The sequence below is a fragment of the Pithys albifrons genome, chromosome 2 (assembly GCF_047495875.1).
Source record: "Pithys albifrons albifrons isolate INPA30051 chromosome 2, PitAlb_v1, whole genome shotgun sequence".
In the NCBI taxonomy this organism is placed as follows: domain Eukaryota; kingdom Metazoa; phylum Chordata; class Aves; order Passeriformes; family Thamnophilidae; genus Pithys; species Pithys albifrons.
In genome coordinates, this window is record NC_092459.1 from 15,318,879 (window position 1) to 15,330,542 (window position 11,664).

General features: G+C 39.4%; 1 pseudogene; it reads left to right on the top strand.

Annotated features, from left to right (window-relative positions):
* Positions 1-2,527: 2,527 nt before the first annotated feature.
* Positions 2,528-2,643, top strand: LOC139669152 (5S ribosomal RNA; annotated as a pseudogene).
* Positions 2,644-11,664: the final 9,021 nt, after the last annotated feature.

Sequence of the window (11,664 nt, forward strand, 5' to 3'; positions counted from 1 at the left end):
AGAATTTTTTTCTGATATCCAACTTAAATTTCTCCTGGCAGAGCTTGAGCCCGTGCCCCCTTGTCCTATTGCTGACTGCCTGGTTAACTGACTAGTTATCAATTGCTTGCTATTAAACTGGAAGGATGTATCACAAGGATGTCACTAAAGATCTGTCTTGGGTCTGGTAGATTATTTAGTGTCTTCATTAGGAATGAGGATGATGGAGACCAGCAAGGCCGGTAACCACTTTTTTGAGTTTCTGTAACAGAAATAGCTCCATACATGGTGTCAGAATTCAAACTGATCCCTACAAACTAGAGAGCAAGACTGGGAAAACATTAATATAAGTCATTGAAGACTAGCGCAAAATACTTTACTGAAATGAAGTAGGCAACTACACAAATACAAGGCAAGGAGCAAATCAGACCAAATCCCCAGGAGATAACACTTAATGCACAAATGTGACTGCAGCATCTCTAACAAGTGAAATGATGCTTCGGGTGGATTTATCACTGATGTAACTTCACAGTTTCCCAGGCTGAGATAGCAAACAAGAAAATGTTTCCCTTCATGGGTGTGAGGAGCAATCAGCATGAGACTGGTTTAGCAAAGCAATTCAGGCACACCCATTCTGCAGCATTAACTGCATGGGATGCTAAAAACATGATAAGTCATTTGGAAATATGGCAGCTAGTGGATATATAACACCCCCTCATCCCACCCCACAACTTATAGTTATACTGCCCAGAAGAGCAATAAAGTTTCAAGAAGCACTTTGCTGACCTGCTGAATTCCCTGGAAGGCTACAGAGCTACAGCTCTGCCTTTATTTTAGGGATTTACTTACAAGTGGGTGGGCATAACTGTTTCTTCATCCTTAGTCCCTGTATGAGAACACACTGGTGTAACACAAAAATGCAGGGCCTGGTTCCTGTCTCCTGTTCTGGAGGAAGGGAGGGAAACCTTCCCCTTTAGCCTTCTATGGGATGATGTCATCCATCAAAATTCCACTGAGCAATTGCATCAAAATGTAAATAATATTTTAGCTCATTTAATTTTCTGTGGTCATCTGTTTACTTTCTAGGACTGATTGTTTGCTCTTAGAGTTGTCATTAAGCTTAAAATTAGGGTAATCTCTTTTGAATGCCTAAACTTTTTAACAACTTTCTAATTCCCAACTCAGAAATGAAGCTGCTGAGTAACCAGTAATCTCGTTCAGCAGGAACAGCTGTTACTGCAAGGTAATAGCCAGGTCCTGCTATAAAGAAGGCGATGGTAAGTTTTCGATTCACTTCAGTAGGAATCACATTGAATCCTGGATTAAAGAAGTATACCTGAGGCAGGGTTTTTTAGGGAGAAGTAATTATCATTTTTAGACTAATGTATGGTTGGAAAACCAGACAAATTTTGGGACAGAGAAGCTCTTCTTCAGATTTGGAAAAGATGTGTCAAATTTCAAGTCCAGTTTAGAAATTTCTGTTTGTGAATTTGCTTGATTTTTTTCTATAAAACTTTTTAACAGAAAAAGGGTGATGGGCATCAGGGAAAGGAGGGATAGACTAGCAAATGTTATAGAGAATTGGAGTTCAGGCCTTTATTTTTCTCTGGTTTGTATTCAGCGAATTTATTTCTCCAAACTGTTTAGAAATACTTGACACTACTGCAGTAGTTTTCATTTCTAGTTTCCTCATGACTGCTGGCTAAGAGATCCTGGGACATAAATGTTTGGCTATGAGGTTGTTATGGGTTTAGCCAAGTAGGCCAAAAATTTAGGCTTTAAAGTTCAGACTAGGCCTGCAATTGTCAGCTGACTTGAGCTGGGCTGGGCTAGCTAACAGCTGACTTCTTCTAGCCAGTAATGTTGTATTCCATACTATGTTACAGCATCATCTCAGAAGGGGTAAGAGCCGGTGTGTGGGAGTGGCTCAGGCAGTTCCACTATGGCTGGGCTACAAGCCGGATGTGGTACAGCTCCTGTCTTGGAGTAGGCCTTGCTCCTGCTGCTGCCACTGCTTGCATTTTGTTTGGGTTCAGGGAAGTAGAAATATTTTGTTGTTATACCTTCTCTTTCTTGCAGGGTGTCTTTTAGAGTACTTCATCATCATCATGGCTAGGCTTCGCGAACGAAGATTTGGGAAGGGCACTGCCTGTGCTTGCTGCAAGCGTGCTGGTGGCTAAAAAGACCAATACAGGATAGGCAAATCTGGTCACAAAAGGCACAGTGGAAAGTCTCCTTTGGCAGTATTGGTGAGGAACAGTTCTTTCTGCGTTGTCTTTTCTCCTCGAGACTGACTCTTTGTGCGTTCTCAAAGGAAGCAGCAGTGTTGTGAATGGTGTGTCTCCATGAATCCTGATTGAAGGCCAGAGTGGACCATTGATGGCAGTCAATATGGTCAAGGCTGAGGTGTTGTTTCAGGGAGTCCTTGTATCTCCTCTTCGGGGCTCCTCTCTTGCGGCAGCCAGTGGCGAGTTCACCATGGAGCACAATCTTTGGGAGGCGGTGATTCTCCATCCTGGAGACGTGTCCTGCCCAGTGCAGCTGCATTCTCAACAGCAATGCCTCCCTGACACCTGATCCTGTCAGATCTCGGAAGCTAAGCAGGGTCAGCTCCGGTTAGTACTTGGATAGGAGACCTCCTGGGAATACCGGGGGCTGTAGGTTCTAATCCTCAGGACTTCACTGTCACTGTCCAAACTCGGCTTGGCCATGGCAGATGGACCTTAGGACTTAAACGGTGGGGCCAGTTTTGTGCATGCTGTGCCTCACCTAAAAAATCCACTGCACAGGCTGAAGGGCACACCCACGTGGGGAGAGCCCGTCCCAAATCTTCGTTCCCGAAGTCTGGCCATACAGAGTACTTATAGATCAAGAGTAATACACTTTGTATTAATTGGGGAGTGGGAGGTTATTTATTGTTATAGATATATATATATATAACTTGTGTAAGTGTGTGTTATATTGTAGTTTTCTCTTAATTTTCTCTTTTCTGTATAACTGCATATAGCTAGTTTCAGCATAAACCTGGTTTGGAGGGTTTTTTTCCCTCTCCCCTTTCTTCTCTTTTTACTCTGTCTTGGACAGTTGGTGTTTTGCCAGCTCAAACCAAGAGAGAGGTTAATATTCTTTATTTGCTGTTGCAAGGGCTGAGGTGCCACTACTACATTTCTGACATAAGGAGACATTTCATTCAGAATATCCTTCCATTTAAAATTACTTACAGTTTCATAATGAAAGAAAATCAGTATTGCCGTTATTGTTACTGATGTTTATAAGCTTTATAGTTGTGAATCTTTGCGTTACCTACCACAGATAAAAAGGACATTTCATGTGTTACTTTCTCACTCTTACTCTGAGTAGGACTCTGTAAGCGAGAAGATCAAAGGATATTTGGGTTGGAAACTACTTTACACAAAGATCTGTTCAGTGTGTTCCTAAAACATACTTTTCAATTGCTGTATATGTTAAAACACCTTAACTTACCACTGCTGAAAATTTGGTCCTTTCAGTTTTTGGTTTTGCTGTTACTCTTCAAATCTGTTTGAAGACATCTGTAATCACTTTGATATTTTTAAAAGATTTTCAGCATTGTCTATATTAAGATTTCCTGAGGAGTAAGGATTGACTTGAATGAGGCAGCCATGTGATGGAAAAGACCCTTTTATCTTCAATGAGGATTGCACCAATGTGTATTTTGATATCATTATTCATAACTGGCCAGAAGTGAAAATTCTCCTGTGGTAAAGAGAAAATCTTTCAGCTATTTAAAAAATGTAACTCAGACTGCAACTCTTTTATGTGATTTAGCCAAACATACTTATTCATAGTTAGGAATCCAATGGATATGGGACACATCCCTTGCCATGAAAATTGTTGATCCCATGGTCAACTTCTGTAATATGCACAACACGTTAGCTCGTAAAATAGCAGCAGAGCAGTTAGTGATAGAGTTTCATTTACGTGTCCCTGAAGGAATGCCCAAGTAAATGGACATAAAAGATTGTGTTAAACAATAGCTGATAGCTTAGCCAACAGAACCTGTACCTCTATGCAATGCAAACCTCCCCTGGTTACATGGTTTTGAGATTTGCCACAGGATTTTTAAGCAGTGCAAGAAGTGTGAAGAGGCCCATGAGCAAGGAGATGCTCTGTGTATGCATTCCAGAAACTGTTAGCTCCACTCGGTGCTGAATCCAATATATATGTTTATGGAGTGATGTACCAAAATGGCAAAGTCCCCCATGTCAACTCTGTTGGGGAGGGAGGTGCTACAAGCAGGGACAACTTAGGGAGAATCTGTGAACAAGCTGATAAATCCCAGCTCAGAAAGTAGATATAAATGAGCAGCGGAATGTGGGAGTTCAGGGAATCAGCACAGCACCCACACCATGAGCATTTCGAGACACTGTGCTATTTGCCACAGATCAGATGGAAATGAGAGCATGGGTCAGGCTGCCAGCCCAGCTGCCTTACTTGAAGACTGGGATTCAGCTGCACAAAACATTGTGTCTGCAAGTAAGACATAGATGGTCTTCCTAGTAGAATTGGTTTTGCTGACCTGTAGTTCAGTTTGAAAATGAGGACCATATCAACAATATAAGATATTTTAAGGAACAGGAGAAGGGCCTCTGGCCTCACATGCATGTGGGTTTTTTAGTCTATCTTAGATATAATTTTCTGCTTTTCTCATTATGCTTCATAATCCTTTCCTGTATGAAAACAAAAGAGAGAAAAGAGAGGAAAATATTTCAGAGCTGTCTTTCAACTTGTTTTTGTGCTTTGCTGCAGTCACCTTTCCTACTAACTTATTCCATATGTTTATTTAGCTTTACGTAAAATACTTATGGCTGACTGCTTAGTTTCCTCTTTATTTGAGATAATTTGTCATTTTTGCTTAGTTCCCAATCAGTTTTGAAACCATACATAAATTCTACACATAGTTCCATATGAGTTACATACATAAAATATGTATACAAATCTACACTTACATAAACATGGTAATATTTCCAGTTGACCAGGCTTTTGTTGTAAAAGTGGCAATAAATTTACCAGTTTTAACTTTTCATTATCAACTATGTTGTTGTCCATTTTATTTATTATGTACGAAAGTCATTACTATCATTAAGAGGACACACAGTAACAATACTTGGTGTGCAAAGAATATACAGATGATACTTCAAGGAAGAGAAAACCAAAAGTGAATCTGAGATATTCATGCAGAAAAGCTAGACTTTGAAACAGCAAATGTCAGGTTTCAAGGCAAGGTTTTAGTTTTGAAGTTGCAATAGCAAAGTAATAAAAGGAAATCATTTAAGGAAGTTACTAAGAAAATGGCTAAACAAGTACTATGCAGAAAAAAATACTTAAATTTTATGTAAGGAAAAAAATAATGAAAAGAGGAAATATGTCTTTTGCTCACAGATTTTTTTTAAAAAGGTTTTGTGCTGTGCTTGTTACTTCTCTTGGAAGAAAACACTAAAAAGGCAAATCAATCTCATTTCCTTTGAAACTGGAAATCAAAGTTTTCTAAACATTTTAAGACATAATTTCTATTATTAAATAAGTTATTGTATCATTGTTAGCCAAAGCAGTTTCCCTTCTACTATACTTCTTTTTAAGCTGAACCTAGTAGAATACCAATTTTGAGGCCACTGGTGAGAGCACTTGTTGCAAACCTGCCTGCAGGCATAGGGTTCCCACTTTATAAATTGCTCCAGTTTGACAGTGGTCATGGATTTGTGAAACCAAAGGTGGTCAATGGTAAACTAGCCACGGGCAGAACTGGTTCTAAGACTTCCTGGACCTTAACCGTTCTGCTGATGGACAGGAACTATTTCCAGTGTTTACAAGTTCACCTCAGTCAACCCATATGTGTTTGTAGGAAGAGTTTGGAAATGATGTGCACCAAAATTCTTTGGACAGTTTTATATTCATCTTGTACCAGCTGATGAGGTGAATGCATTGGAATGTTATACCTAGTGATTTATGAAGAGAAGGAGTCTGTCATCTTTCTTCTAGGCTGAAGCCACCTGGCAACTACAATGTGGGGTTCTGCCCAGAACAGTCAGAAATTCTTACCCATGGAAAGCATTTCAGCTCTACAAAAAAGAAGCAGATCATTACCATCCATCATCTTTTTGAAGCAGAAATGCTGTATTTATGTGATAAATTCTCTGTATTTTGATTTTTTTTTAATTTTTGCCCCTTCCCATCAATACATCAAACATTTTTTGTTTGGCTGGGCTTCTCTTGGTGTATATGAGTGGGCATGTTGTATAATATAAAGAGATCTGAATTCTCCTCTGGAAGTGTCTTTCTATTGACTGCATGGAGAGCCTAGCATAATTATACTTTTAACATAAGAGAGCCTGAAGTCAGGATAGCTGAATCTAGCATCTTGAGACTCTTAGTGAAGACTGAATCCACAAAGACCATGCCTACATTAGGGAGCTGAAATGAACCAGATTATGCGTTTATGCCCTGGCACCCACTCATCCATGCAGTTCACTTTTCAGCATCATTCCCGATGTAACTTTGGCCACGTCCAGCTAACAGTCACAGCCAGTGCCTGGGCACAGTTCAGGGGTTAGCACAAGCCAGGGAATGCTTTCAGTCAGTGATTTGAACAGTCTCCCTGTTTCAGATGAAGATTGTGGTGGGGAAAAGACAAGATGGTTTAACTGCATGGATGTGAGTGATGACATGGCAGCAGGCCTTGGGGTGCAGAACAGTCACTAGCACACTGTATTTGCTAAGGCAAATACTGCCAAAAGGACTTAACTGTTGCACCCCTTAATTATATGTACTCTATCACCAAGTGGAAAACAGCAAGACCCTCTCTTCAAAGCATAAGGAGCTTTAACAAAGAGAATGATCAAAGAACTCCTAGAGCTATACAGCAGGATATGCTAAGGAGCAGAATAAGACTTAGGCCAGATCTCACAAGTAATGAAATGTGTGTTTTCACTTGGGGTTTCCAGCTAAGACTCCTCTTGTCAAGACGGGCCCCTTAGGATAGACCTTTTCCTACAAAGGGTCATTCTGAATGCTTTCAAGGAACTCAAGGCATTAGCCAGGAAAAAGACTGAGAATTCAGATTAGTATCTCAGTCCTTGATTATTACTCATTTGTACAGAATGCAGAAGTTTTAACTGAACAGAATCAGAACAAGTTTGATACTGTAACTTGACTGTTAGAAAAATCACTAAGCACACAAGAAAGTAAAATTTCAGTCCCTCCTCAAATGCAGTGATGCAAAGGGTTGAGAAAATCATTAGGAAAATTATAGGCTGGAAAAAAAATCTTGGTTTTTCTCAAAGTTTTTTTTTCCTGAGAAAATAATATATCAGATAATGCAACATGTCTTAGCTTAAATGTTCAAACTGACTTATGCAGTGGAGTATGCTAAGATCCTGCTCTGCAGCTCATCAAGACTGAAGTGGTGGCAGCAGGACTTCATTTACTTCATCCCTGATGACTTTTCCTCTGTGAATACTTGGGAAAGAAGGAGATAACTTAGGTGCTTGCCTAGGATTTGGCCCATCACAGCAGTAGAAACCACATCAGACACATTCAGAGTTGAAAAACTCATGTAAATGATGCTAATGAATAAATGAATAATGCCTTTTATGTTGGATTTAACTCTGGTTTCATAATTCATAGTATTACATTTCTGCACTTGTCCTTTGAGGTGGGTGTCTTTTAAAGCAGAGAATATTTTTAGGCCTATTATTCTGCCCATGCAAGACGTCTGTAAGATGATATCATTTATTCATAATATTAGTGCTTTATCCAGCACATAGTTAGCTCATGCTAGTATCTTTCTCTTTAGCACTCTGAGTATTTCCAGCTGGTGACACCAAATAGCCTCCCTTTCCTCATGTGGAACACTCACCAGTTGTTTTACCCCCTCCTCCTTTCCTTTTTATTTTTGCTGCTGGAAGGATGTGGGTGATGATTTATAGAGCATGTCCAATTGGCTCTGTTTGTCTGTGCTGGCCTGCTTCATGCACACTGAGGTCAGTGCTGTATTTGTAGGTAACCATCCAAGGAAAACACCTCGCAGCAGGCAAAAATGCTAACTAAGTAAAACAAACTCATGCATGTGATCATCTGTTTAGCAAAGTTTTCTGCAGTCTTTTCCAATGCACTTAGCTTTCAGTTCAGTTCTACAAACTCAGATGTGAACATGGCACTGAAATACCTCAGACATCTTCAAGTATGTAGGAGACTTGATTTGTTGAAGAATGTTTAAATGGGGGAAAAGGGAAAGCTCCTTTTAAATTATGGGGTTAGCAGTATGCCCATTAGTCCTAAAAGTCAAAGAGAAAAGGAAAAGGGAGTGGAGAAATTAAAAGCTATGGGGTTTGTTCAAGTTTTAAAAGGCAAAACTATAACTACAGAACAAAATCTTCTCCTGTTGTCCTATTGTTAACTGCACAGTGGGCCCCTTTTCCTACCTCGATGTGATTTCCAATGAGAAATTCTGCTGATGTTAAGGGGAGTTTTGACCTCATTTACAGAGCTGGGAGCTGACTCCAGTCTCAGATTTTCTATCATTGTAAGGCCAAAAATATCTTTCATAATGATTGAGTACATCGGTGAGTGCAGGAATTCCCAGTTCTGCATGAGGGTAAAATGTATTGGCAATCTCTCTGCAACAAGCGTCCAGAGATGAGCAGGTAGAGGCTGCAGTTGGGGAGCCCCAGGGCAGGAGGGGAAAAACCCAAGCCACGGTCATAACTTTCTTGGTAGAGCAGGCTGGCCACAGGCAGAGTTGCAGGCTGTGTTTTCTAATGAATGGTTTCCTTGAATAGGAATAAAAAAGGGCACATGAGAAGGTAATTATGTGGAAGCATGTGAGAGTTTCATGGCATCCGATCTGCTGCTGAATTCCCACAGCATGGAGTTACTGGGCCATGTGGTAGAAAGCCCTACAAAAATGACAGGTAAACTGCAACAGATACATACCCCTCTCAATATCAGGTGGCATATACTGTGCTCTTTACAAATTGCCTCCCCCATCCCAACCAGGTTTCCAGCCCCTCTTTGAGGTACGCAGTCACACTGTGCCCATCTGGCAGAGCCTGGCTGCACCTGGCAACTCACTGCTACAGCGGCTGTGCCTGAGTCTGCCTTTGCCGTAATTACTGTGTATCTGATTTCAGCTCACATGGAAGGGTAGAGGGATAGCAAATTACTTGCAAGTGCTTTGTAGACTCTCTGAAAGCTTATTTTCTTGCCCAGCATTGCTACTCAGCTGAAGATTTATTCTTGCAAAAGAAGAGAGCTTGCTTTTTTTTTCGTAAAAAACTACAGCTATGTACATTCCTCTGTAATTTCCAAGCCCAACTCTGATTTTATAGTCAATTTCAACCCTTTCTTTCCTCGATACACTTGCTTGTAAGACAGGAAAGGCAAACATATTTTTTCAGTTTTATAAAAGCTCCACTGTTTTTCATGCAATACAAAAGTTTTGACATATGAATTTGTATCAGAGAGACTTTGTCCAATCGCCTCTAATTCAGCAGTCCTTGGTTGCAATAGTGAAATTCTTAAAACCCTTACACAAGGCAAACTCCCTCCTAATGTGAAGACAAAACTACTTCAGATAATTCCAAATAACTTGATCTGATTTGTTAATATAATGCTTGTTTTTTACAGACGTTTGGGGAAAACTAATCTACTAGGTCCATCTCTGCAGCTATGTCAACATTATGTAGATCCCAGCTATCACAAAGGTAAACTAATCTAGCACAAGTTGAAGGAATGACCTTTGCTTTTAAAGGTGACTGTGAACTTCTGTGATTATAGGTGGAGAAGCAAGAAATTGGTAGCTCCTGTCAGTGTCCACATTTCTCTCCATTACCTAACAGTTTCACAATAAGAAGTCTTACTACTCAACGTGTCTGTGTCCCAAAATCAGGGGACTACATCCTGCTTTCAAGATTTTCATATCATTGGTTCCTAGGTACATGGTGGACATCTGCTAATGAACATGTGGCTTTATAGAAGTGCTTCCAGAATCCAGTCAATTCTTTTTAAAGTTCATTAATTTTAGCCATAGAACTATAGGTGCTATTGTACTGCACCAGCCAAGTCTGTTACCACTAGATAAGAAAGACATGGATCAAATTTGCATTTTTACATGTGCAAATGAGAAGTCCCTGACTTCCCCTCCCCCTCTCCTTCTAATGCTTGTCCTTGCTTTTTCTTTTTTTTTTTTTTTCTTTTTCTGAAATACTTGCCAGGTGGTTAAAAAGCTTGCTTTTCTCTGTAAACACCATGAAATACGATACAATGCACTGGTTCATTTTCAATGATATATTGGTTTCTATGTTTTTATAAAAACAGTTATGAGGCCAGAGAAAGCATCTACATGCTTTTCTCCAGATTTATTGCATAAATTATACTTTTTCTACTTCAGTGGGCTTCTATCTCTATGGTGAGCAGTACAAATGCCTATATGATAAAACCTCTCTTTCTTGTGCACACATGTGTGTACATATGAAACTCAAAAGCTGCTTTTCATTAGCATAGCCAGCACAATGGAGGCAAGAGTGGAAGCAAGGAGAGAATTTGAGATTTATGGTGTCGAACATCTCATGTGAATGAATGTTCATGCCTTAATGCAACTAGCTGCAGATAGAAGATAAGCCTAGCACTGAAAAGAAAACTGCTGTTCTATATTGTGTATATATGCACTCACATTTAATTCTTTTTTGGGTAGCTTCTTATTTCAGTCTAATTCACTATTTACATCCTGAATCCCAAAGCACATTGAATCATTCACACTGGATGCAGATGTGCACACACTAAGAGCACATGTGGAAAGGTAAAACTTCTGTTATAGCTGAGGGTAGCTTTGTCAGCATAATGGCTGCAGAGTTAAGGGCTCCAGGCTAATGCACAACACAAACAGAAAGCCCTGCACACACCTTACTATGTTGACAAAAACTGTGTATAATAAATTTTCTTCATATCAAGAAAATATATTTTTAACCCTATTTCTCGTCTTCATTTTAATTTCAGATATCAACTAATAATAGCACAATATATTTAGAGGGAAGACAATTTTTAGTATAAAAAAAGGAATATCATTAATAATTTTTTTTTCACATTCAGCTGCAGAGTAATTTAGAAAATCTTTGGTTTCTTGCTGAGAAATTGAACCAAGACACGCTTCAGTTATCTGAGTACAGCACCAGGAGTCGCTAACCCTAGATGAATTTTTTTTCTTGTGCTGACTCCTTGGAACTGTGATCAGACTGTTTCTCCTTTGTGTTCATAAATGTTTGGGGTTTTTTTATAATGCAGTAGGTTGCACCCACATGTTTTGAACATCCATGTATTATAGGTATTTAGGAATCAAACCCAGGGTGCATGCAAATGGATCCAAGCTGATGAAATTCAATGCTATTTATTCAAGTCTGAGTGGCATATTCATAATATTTGCTTTTCTCAATATTGGCAAATCAAATTTGAATGTATATATTGTTAAATACGATTCCTAGATGAGGCTTACAGGTCAGCCAACATCCATTCTTAGTGATTCAAAATAATCACTTGCATAAATACTATGGTTTTATTAGTTATACCAGGAGTTAATTTAGTTTAAAAATTTTCAATGAATAAAAGCTATTATGTGCATTTCAAAGCTGAATAAAGATACAGAAAAGGGGGAGA